This window comes from Taeniopygia guttata, chromosome 4 (genome assembly GCF_048771995.1).
Source record: "Taeniopygia guttata chromosome 4, bTaeGut7.mat, whole genome shotgun sequence".
Taxonomy (NCBI): Eukaryota; Metazoa; Chordata; class Aves; order Passeriformes; family Estrildidae; genus Taeniopygia; species Taeniopygia guttata.
The window spans coordinates 46,771,388-46,780,649 of NC_133028.1; the positions used below are offsets into that span (position 1 = coordinate 46,771,388).

Sequence of the window (9,262 nt, forward strand, 5' to 3'; positions counted from 1 at the left end):
GAAAGAATTTGGGAGCTAAAAATAATATCTCTGCTATTAACATACAGTGAACAAGCATCATGTGTTGGGCTCATTCATAGATCAAAGACCTTTCACATACAGCAGCTATGGGAAAGGTTAACTAATATGCAAGGCTTGGGATGCTGCTATGAGAACACCTGTAACCCTGCTATCCTGGAATACCCCCTGTGACTTGGGTCTGTGTCCACTCCTGCCCTCCCCTGCTAATTGGCATTTTTATTCCTGTGGGACCGAAAGAGCCCTCGCTGTACTGTGCCAGATTGTCAGTGGACACAGATGAGCTAGTAAAGATGACCAAGTTATGATGGTGCTACCCTGGCACTAAGACTAGGTTTAAATCATTGTGACATGGAACAAATTATTCCAGGTGAGACTCAAAACCAGCACCTAAATTCCTGATGTGCAATTTAGGCAGACATCAGAATCTAACCTTGTCTCTTTTCGGGTGCCCAAGGAGACGATTATCATGTATTTCCCACAGAAAACATCTTCAAGGATTCAAATGCTCCTACCTAATGGCTGAGTTAATTATCCAGACACTTCTGTACAAGTGTGGGGCCACTCTCTGCCCCCACACCTGGTTCTGAGCGTGTACTAAAAGTAGTTCCTGCAAGGATCACAGCACGGGTAGTCTAGTTCATAGACACAGCTATCCCAGTACCTAGGAAACACAAATTCTTCCCCCTCCCCTCACCAAAACCAGTAGACACAGAACAGAGGAGTTGAGCCAGGATTATTTACAGCTAATCAGGCCAACATCACAGGATGGTCTGGCTCCTCATGCTTCTGGATTGCCTGGACCAGAGCCATTTTCCCTGTGTTACATAAAAGAACAATGCTTCAGCTAACTTTGGCTTCTTATGCAGCAAGTGATGACAGATTCACTAGTTGTGCATATAGGGACTCACCAGCTCTACTGAATTATCTTCTGTTGGAGTTTCCACTTTGGATTAGGCAACAGAAAAGGCAGTCACTTAGTTTGATGGCTGGGTCAATTTGCAGAAAATGTAGGACTTTAAGGACCCAATCCTTGCTTCAGGCTCTAGGACAGCAGAATCCACAGCATCAGTTGTCTGCACTCCCTTGAAACCAATGCAGTGCACAAGGCTTTAAAGCAACCATTCTGTTTCCTGGTGGCCTCCTGCTCTGATCTATGTGGCAGCTAATCAGGCTAAAGCAAGACTGGCAGAAAGTGAAGGACCCTGCTGAGACTTGAGAAATTCTCTGCAACCTCTCCCATAAGGCAGCTGCAGTTTTTTCCCTTCATTTGCAAGAGGACTAACATGCAAGGAAGCCTCTTCAGAATAAGGACCTAACACAAAGTATAACATTAGAGGGGAAATAAGTAAGTCCATAAATAGCCAGAAGTCTGTCAGCTATGAATACCTTTCTCCTAAGTCAGGTCAGTGCAAAACTACTGGGCTAAAAAGGAAATCAGCCAAAATTCTCCAAAGGAGAAGCTGCAATATGAAAATGGTTGGCTATAAACACATTCCGAGATGAAACCAAAAACCTAGGAAAAAAACCTATGCCCAAACACATTCATTTCTCCACAACACATCAGGAAGAGAAACTCTGGATTAATGTATGAATTTACCCTTTGAGTCTCCTCATAGATATGACGCTCAGGTTTAGAAAGCCAAGGAAGCAAATGGGCATCTGCCCAGGAAAAGGAACATATGTGCCAGAAATAGGGGAAATGAACCTCTTAATCACCAGTTTTTGGCCAGGTCAAAAAACAAGGACTGAAATACTGCTCCCCATCCTCCCAGATAAACAGTCATGCCTTCAGGCCATGGATTTTAAATGAAGGCTTCTCCTGCAACAACCATGCCTTCACTGAATCACAGATGTCTGCTTGGCTGAGATAACAGTCTCTGCATACCTGGTCTGGGGACCTTAGAAAACCAAGGTTTTCTTCTTGTGAATGCTGTTCTACAAATCACATTTTGATAAACTCACCCATCTCACCTTCCAGAAACCCAACAAATACAAATAAGCAACAGGTTCATTAACCTGTCAGCTACAGAAAATCAGCATAAACCAGAAGAGCTAGAAGAAAAATTTCTGCTTCATAAATAGAAGAGAAACTCACCCAAGAAGTGGACTGTACTGTTCACTGTGCTGAGAAAAGGTAACTGACATAATAAAATCTTCAGCAGAATAGGAAAAATAACATACTCCAAAACTTAATGATGGTCAGAAGAGTTATTTGGACAGGCCATTCTTTGAATTTGTACAGATTTCCCACAGCTAAGAAGAGTGGCTAAAAAAGTCTACAGGATTATCTATTTGTCTGAGTTAGGACATCTGTGTCTTTTAAGACAGAGAAAAAGCCACAAAAAACAAGGACTCAGATCTTGACAAAGCAGAATGCTGTAGAAGGATTAGTTCTTCTTGGCACCTGCCTGTGAAAGCAAAGTGCTGGGTAACAAAAGAGGAGACAGCACACAGCACAACATGGCAGTGACTACATCCCTTGACTGAAAAAAGCCCAAGATGGACAAGATTCTTACCTTCTACTTGTTGCTTTTGCTACCCTGAAATATGTTTCCTTTTTACTCTTCTCTGTGAAATGTTTGATTTTGTCATGATTAATATCAACAGCAACAATTTCTTTCATTCTACACTCTATTAATGCTAAATTAATAGGCAGTAATCATACTTGTAAACAAATCAAGTGACAGAACAGCCACAGCTTTTTTCCTGTAAAGAACTGATAACTTCAAACTGTACTCAACTTTTTATGACAATAACCTAAAAGAATTCAAAACATCCTAATCTAATAACTCTCAACAAATTTAACCATGGATGGTTTTAGCCACTGTTTGAAAATTCAAATTTTATAAGACAGTTTTCACATATGGTCAGAGTTTCCTTTTGAGTGGGACTGGTATAACTGATGACCCAGAAATCAAAATACTCACAGCACTTAAGTTAATCACTGAGCAGTCCAATTCTACCTATACTGGTACTAATATTTAATTGTTTAGTAAGTGTGAATTTACTGAAATTACATACTGAAAAGGAATTGCAAGCCATTTCTCAATATTCAAGTAGTTTATTCCCTTCTTCCCTCTAGTCCATTTGATTTCACTTATACTCTAGGCCTCTTCCCTCCTCCCCCTTCTCTCCTGTGTTTGACTCCTCTGCTCTGGGCCTGCCCTCATTGGCAGAAGAGTTCCCTGCTGATGGAACAGCTTTGCTAACTGCTCTTGCCCACGCAGAAGCAATCCCACTCTTTCCAATGACCTAATGCTGGATTTCCTTTGAACCTAAAAAAATGGACTTAAATCTAGCACAGGTCTAACACTTATACTGTATTTTCATTCTGTCCCGTTTGGAAATAAATACAATTTGAAGGAAGTAAGGGGAGAAAGACTATTTTCTAGACAAGTGAAGAAAGAATTTCCCTGCATATGTGTTCCCCAAGCACATCTGAAGGATGGTACTTCCTTAGCTCCCAGGTATGTTGTGAGGATCAGATACAATTATATGTAACTCATGTAAACCACAGACAGAAGAATTAAGATATTTTTAAATGAGATGCATACAGCTACACTACAGGTATAGTTATCTTAGCAGCCACCACACAATTATATAAACATGGAATATACTGTATTTATCAACCAAAATTCAAAGAATTCTTCAGATCACCTTACTCCAACCATTGTCTCACTAGCTTAATCCTTTGCCATTTTTGGGCAGGAGTTAGCTCACTTTCAGAGGTAATGGCAAGGAAACCCAGACAGAACAGAGAGAATAAAGCACAGAGAAAGCTGATGGGTGTGGATTTAAGAGTTTCACCTGAACTATTTTCTATTGGGCACTACTGCTCTTGTAGCATTTACACTGCCATGACCCCAGGAAGTGTGGAGAGACCCATGCTTAGGCTGAGGGTGTAACTAAGTAGAAACAGCAACTCACAGAAAAGATGAAAGGGAAAAGTGCAAACATCAGTTCCAGCTACACACCACTCTTATCTGAACAGTGAAGACCAGGCAGGACTTTCTCACCTGTCCCTTTATTACCAGATTTCAAACAGTTTATTTTAGACATTGTGGCCAATATTTAATTAAATTAAGCAGAAGACAACTCCTAACTAGGATTGAAAAGCCTGCCACATTCTTTGCAGCATACAGTAGTTGGGGTTGAAGGATGTCCTTGCTAATTCACATCTTGAAATCACTTCTAGTCAAAGGTATCTAAAATCCTCTAACACATGCTGGATTTCCAAATATCAAACTTTGTTATTTGTAATTCTCTCTCCATTTCCCAGCAGACTCAGCAAATTATCTAAAACCACCTACTTGCCTGCAGAAGGTAGAGAATATGGCACTCCTTTTAGATTGATTTATTTCCCAATTTCAATATAAATCCAATGCAAGTTAAGCTATGTGCTTGTGGACTAGCACTACTCTCATAATATGAATGACATGAAATTCTGAGTCAAACTGATACCAGCAATAGCTAAGCCCAGTCTTATCTGTCACTGAAACAGTTCATTCCCTAACAACACAATAAAAGCAAAGTCATAGTTTTCACTAGAAACTTGCCTCCTGGTAATGTTAGAAATGTCTACCACTGTGGAAAAGCTCTGGCCTTTACTAAAAAGCAATGAGTCTGTGGGTAAAGACACTGCCAATTGTACAATCATTTGACATATTCATCATTGTTTGCCATTATTCTCCCCTTCCACCTCTACTTCAAATGTCAGTAAGCTAAGCAATGATTTCAGCTGTAAACATGTGCAAATAGTATTTAGAATATAACTCTGTCTTTGAGGTACACTATATGTTCATCTTTTGATCTAAGACAACCAAATGTCCTTACAAATTTAGATCCAAGTAACAATACTGGCTTCAGTTCATAGATTTGCCAGTTAAGCGTCAACTTAGGCAACAATAGCTTTCAGTCTTAGCCAAAAATAAAATGCTAAGTCCCTAAGAAAGAGAAAGACTTCTTCCTCAGTTTTAAGTAATGTTTTTGTTTAAAGCAATAAAAAAATGGTATCAGGAAAAGCACTTATGTGAAATTCATAGCATCTTCTCTGTCCCCCCATATTCTCTCCTAATAAAATAAAAAAATTTCCATTCTAAAACACTCATCTCTAGTACTAAATTAATTAAATTCTCCAAGTGTCTTCTGTCTCTTACTCTAAAGCAAGCTATTTAAATGCCCATTCCCAGTATCACACTTCACACACACTGCCATGTTCCTAAAAGCACCTTGACTGGTTTCAGAATCCACAGCCGCATTCAAATCAGCTCCCTCAATGAATTATTTCCCTGTATTCTTATTTCAGCCATACTCCTTCTCAAAGGACTCACAGATGTGTTTTAAGGCACTTAAAATATTTCTGGGTGTACACTGCTTACTGTCTGACACTGATGTCACAGAAGCACTCAGAAATCCATCCATAAGCAGATGGGATAACCCTCTGACTCAAAACGAAGTGAAAGGAGAGGGAGAAGAAATCAGGAGGCAGTACTTTTTTCTGACCATTCGAAGAACAGTCTGATTGCTATTGTCTGAAGTTACTAATTAGCAAGAGCAGAATTTTATTCCTGCAAGTAATTGTTTGAGAAATTAGATGAAGAGGAAACAGAGGAAGAAAAGTATGAAAGTTGCTGTTTTCTTTCACGTTGTCTCAAGAACTGAAAGGAGGTGGAAGACCTTGCCATCAAAGTCCATGCCAGCTCTTTTCTAATATTCCCCATTATTTGAGAAATTAGGTTCAAGATTTAAAAGTAAACTAGGGCCCCCAAAATCAGGCTCTTCAAAGTTCTGAGGGGGATTTCAGTGCTGAGATGAAATCATAGGAAGCTAGATGCCTCATCTGTTTAGACATTCTGGAAAACATCACTAGGCTTCCAACTGAAATAAAAGGCTTTTAGAAATTTCACCCTAAATTGTAATGAAAAAAGAATTGCAACATCAGCTGTAAGGAACCCATTAGCCCTCTTGACATATTCAGAGAAATGAAGCAGTTGTCAGAAACAGTCTACCTTTTACAACCTCTTTGGAGAAAACTAACAACTAAAAAGCCTATGAAATACAAATGCAGTGTATCTTACACCTGCTTATGCTTGCGGCTGTGTAGGAGTCAAAGCAGCAGGTCTCAAACAAAGTTAATGTAAAGTAGATAAAGATTCTGAGTTGAAACAAGGGCTTCCTTCAAATGACTGCAGTGCTTCAATCCAAGTCAGGGCACCACTGCATGCCAAGGAGTCAGGGATCAGTGGTCCCTTCCTTGGATTATATGTTACTTACACAGGTCCTGCCACCAACAGTGCAGAGAAATGTCAGCCTGAGCCCAACCAAGATCCACTTACTGTAAATGTGTGGTTTTACCAATTTCTATTGCACAAATGTTTAATAGGTCCATTTGAGTATGCAAGGATAATTAAGAAAAAAAAAAAAGGGGGTTTTATTTGGTGCTAATTCACCACATGCAAATTCCAGCTGTTTACTGTAGACCTACCACCAAGCATACACTTCTTCCCACAGCTCATCAGAAAGCCTCTTGCTGGTGAAAGTGGTTAATCCACAACATTTTTGTTGCTGAAGCCAAGACTCCAAATGGGGGGTTTAAGTTACTAATGACAAAAAACTTGCATTCTTTAACTAGCGAATACTGTAAGGGTTTCTCCATTTACAGAAAACCACCCAGAAGTGGTTGCTGGCAGAAAAAAATGGACCAGAATAGAAGAAGCTGTTACCAGGCAGGACAGAGATGCACAAAGCAAAGCAGCAGCAAACAACAGGCTAGGAAAAAATCCTGTTATCTGGCAGCATGGGACAGCCAAAGTAAGCGACAAGTTCCTTAGTGCCCGCCAAGCAAAAGCCTTGTGCTAAAATATCCTCCTGTGCCGTGGCCAACTTGCAGCCTCTGACCCGGGGCTGGAAACAAAGCTTGGCCTTACGCCTCCTGCGATGCCTTGTGCCACCACATGACAAAAGAAATGGCTCCTTTAATAACTAGGTTTGATGCTTTGTATTATTCCTGCCCCAGAAGCAACCAAAACTTCCAGCCAGCATTAGAGCTTTACAGTGCTGGTTTCTCTGCAAAGAATGCACTGCCGTGAGTTATTTGCAATTTATGGAACCAAATAGAAAACCTCTAGGGAAATCAAAGAGAAGAGTGACTTGAACAAGTGCAAAGTTACTCCATGGGCATACAAACCTAAATCTAATATATTATCAGTAACACCTGACATCATCACAGACTGTTCTGTCATCTCATACATTTAAATTAAGACTCTGCGTAGCATTGCATTTATAAATGAACAAGTATATTGGATGGTAAATGGTATGTAAAGAGTGATTTCAGTTTTGATATGAACTTTTGAGATCATAAAGCTCAAGGCAGATAATTCTATAAATCATCTTTACAGTTACCAGATTGTGGCTCTACTTAACCCTTCTCTAATAGAATTCAGTAGGAGCACATCCCTCTGGCAGAGAATAACAGAAAAAGCTACTGAAGGAACATATAACATGAAAAGATATAGCTCTCAAAAAGAATTAGTTATCTGCTTTTGCTCCTGGTCTCAGCTCTTCCAAAAAGCACGAGGAAAAGGCATCATTCAGGTCAGTTTTATAATTGCTCACATGTTCACAAACTGTAGTGAATAAAAATACTGAGATGTGGATCACTGCTGTGGTATTAGTTAGAAAAGAACGTAGCACCACAGCTACAGATACCTCTCTTGAAAAAACTAGCTCCAAAACTGTCAGCAGTAAATTCTTAGGAAAATTTGGTTTCTACAAACTACAGAAGCTGTGTGTAGTTTGTTCACATCTTTAAAGTCACTTGGTATTGTAAAGGGGCTTTCTCTAAATGCAATAACAACCATATATTAAACAACAGAGAATGTCTGCTAGTACCTCCCATCCCCCAGCACCACAGCCAGCCACAGGAATACACTGCATTGCATTAGCTTACACCTAACTCACTTGCCGACTTTACTGACCAAAGCCTGGCTCAAAGTCAAGAACATACAAGACCTTTTCACATCAAAATCACCTTTTGGGCAGGCAAACAAAAAACCTATTTTTCAGATGCCTTTCTCATTCTAGTAACTGATAAAGATTTAACAAGACAATTGTATCTCATTACACTTCATACAGCAAATATCTTCTTTCTTGCTTCTTCACCCTGATAAACATTCACTAATTTATAATAAGTGGGTCTCCAGAAGAGATTGGTTGATGAACCTCAAAAGTTTTACAGAGGTGTGTAAGAGCCCCATCCACAGAACAAGCCACCAAATATGGCACTAAGAAAACAAACCCAAACCACAATGGAATCTCATTCAGAAGCCACTACCTTGCTTTTCAGAGACCTGATTCACTGCTGAAGTGCATGGCTGGTAGTACTGGATCTCATGGCTCTGAAGAGCCCATGCTAGATTGCTGGAGTTAACTCCTGTTAATTGGTTTTTGAAAGATATTTGCATTCTAACCTCAAAACCCTTGGGTCAGATGGCCTGGGGTAGAAATACAATTCATCTATGAAAGGAAAAAGATACCTTTCCAAGTTATTTTATGCAGTTTGTAGGTCAATTCTACACATTTAATTCCTCTTCAGATCAAACTTTACTGCCACATCTTGCACTTTATTCTCCATAAGCCACTCCTGCAGAGCACCCTCCTCTGTCCAATAAGGATTCTGCTTTCAAGTCCCTGTTTAAAATTTGCTGTGCTCCCGTTTTCTCCCCCGCCGTGTCAGCAGCTAGGTTGACCACAGATGGAGCACATTTGGCAGCTGAAATGACCCAGATGCTGAATCTGGAGCCATCTTCCCAGCTGCAGTCGCTGGGCTCACGTCCGACTCCTCAGCTGCTGGTTGTCAAGCTGCCCTCGAGCTGTGCCAAGCGTACATCCCAAAGCTTTGACCAAAGTGGGGCAAATGCTCTAAATCTGTGAGGCCTGCTGACAGAAAGGATAATAAAGACTAAAAGTTTTAAAAGTAGGCAGTGAGGGAAACCAAACACCCTTCTCTCCTTTCTCTTCTATCCCTCATTTTTTTTCCCCACAATCTCTTTTCCACTATTAATAAAAATTCAAGGAGAGCTAAATGGTGAGAGCAGGTCTAATGTACCACATGCTAGTCTGAGGTATTGACCAACAGGAGATTCCCCTTCATCCACACTGTGTGCAATGCAAGGTGGCTCATGTACCTCTGCTTCAAGTCACAGCCACAGCAAGGGATGGGAAATAATCTTTACTGAGGAAA

General features: G+C 40.2%; 1 protein-coding gene across 1 annotated transcript in view; it reads left to right on the forward strand.

The window, feature by feature from the left end:
* Nucleotides 1-9,262, forward strand: part of DKK2 (dickkopf WNT signaling pathway inhibitor 2) — a 327,752-nt gene that overhangs the window by 588 nt on the left and 317,902 nt on the right. The gene's annotated exons all lie outside the window — the stretch shown is intronic.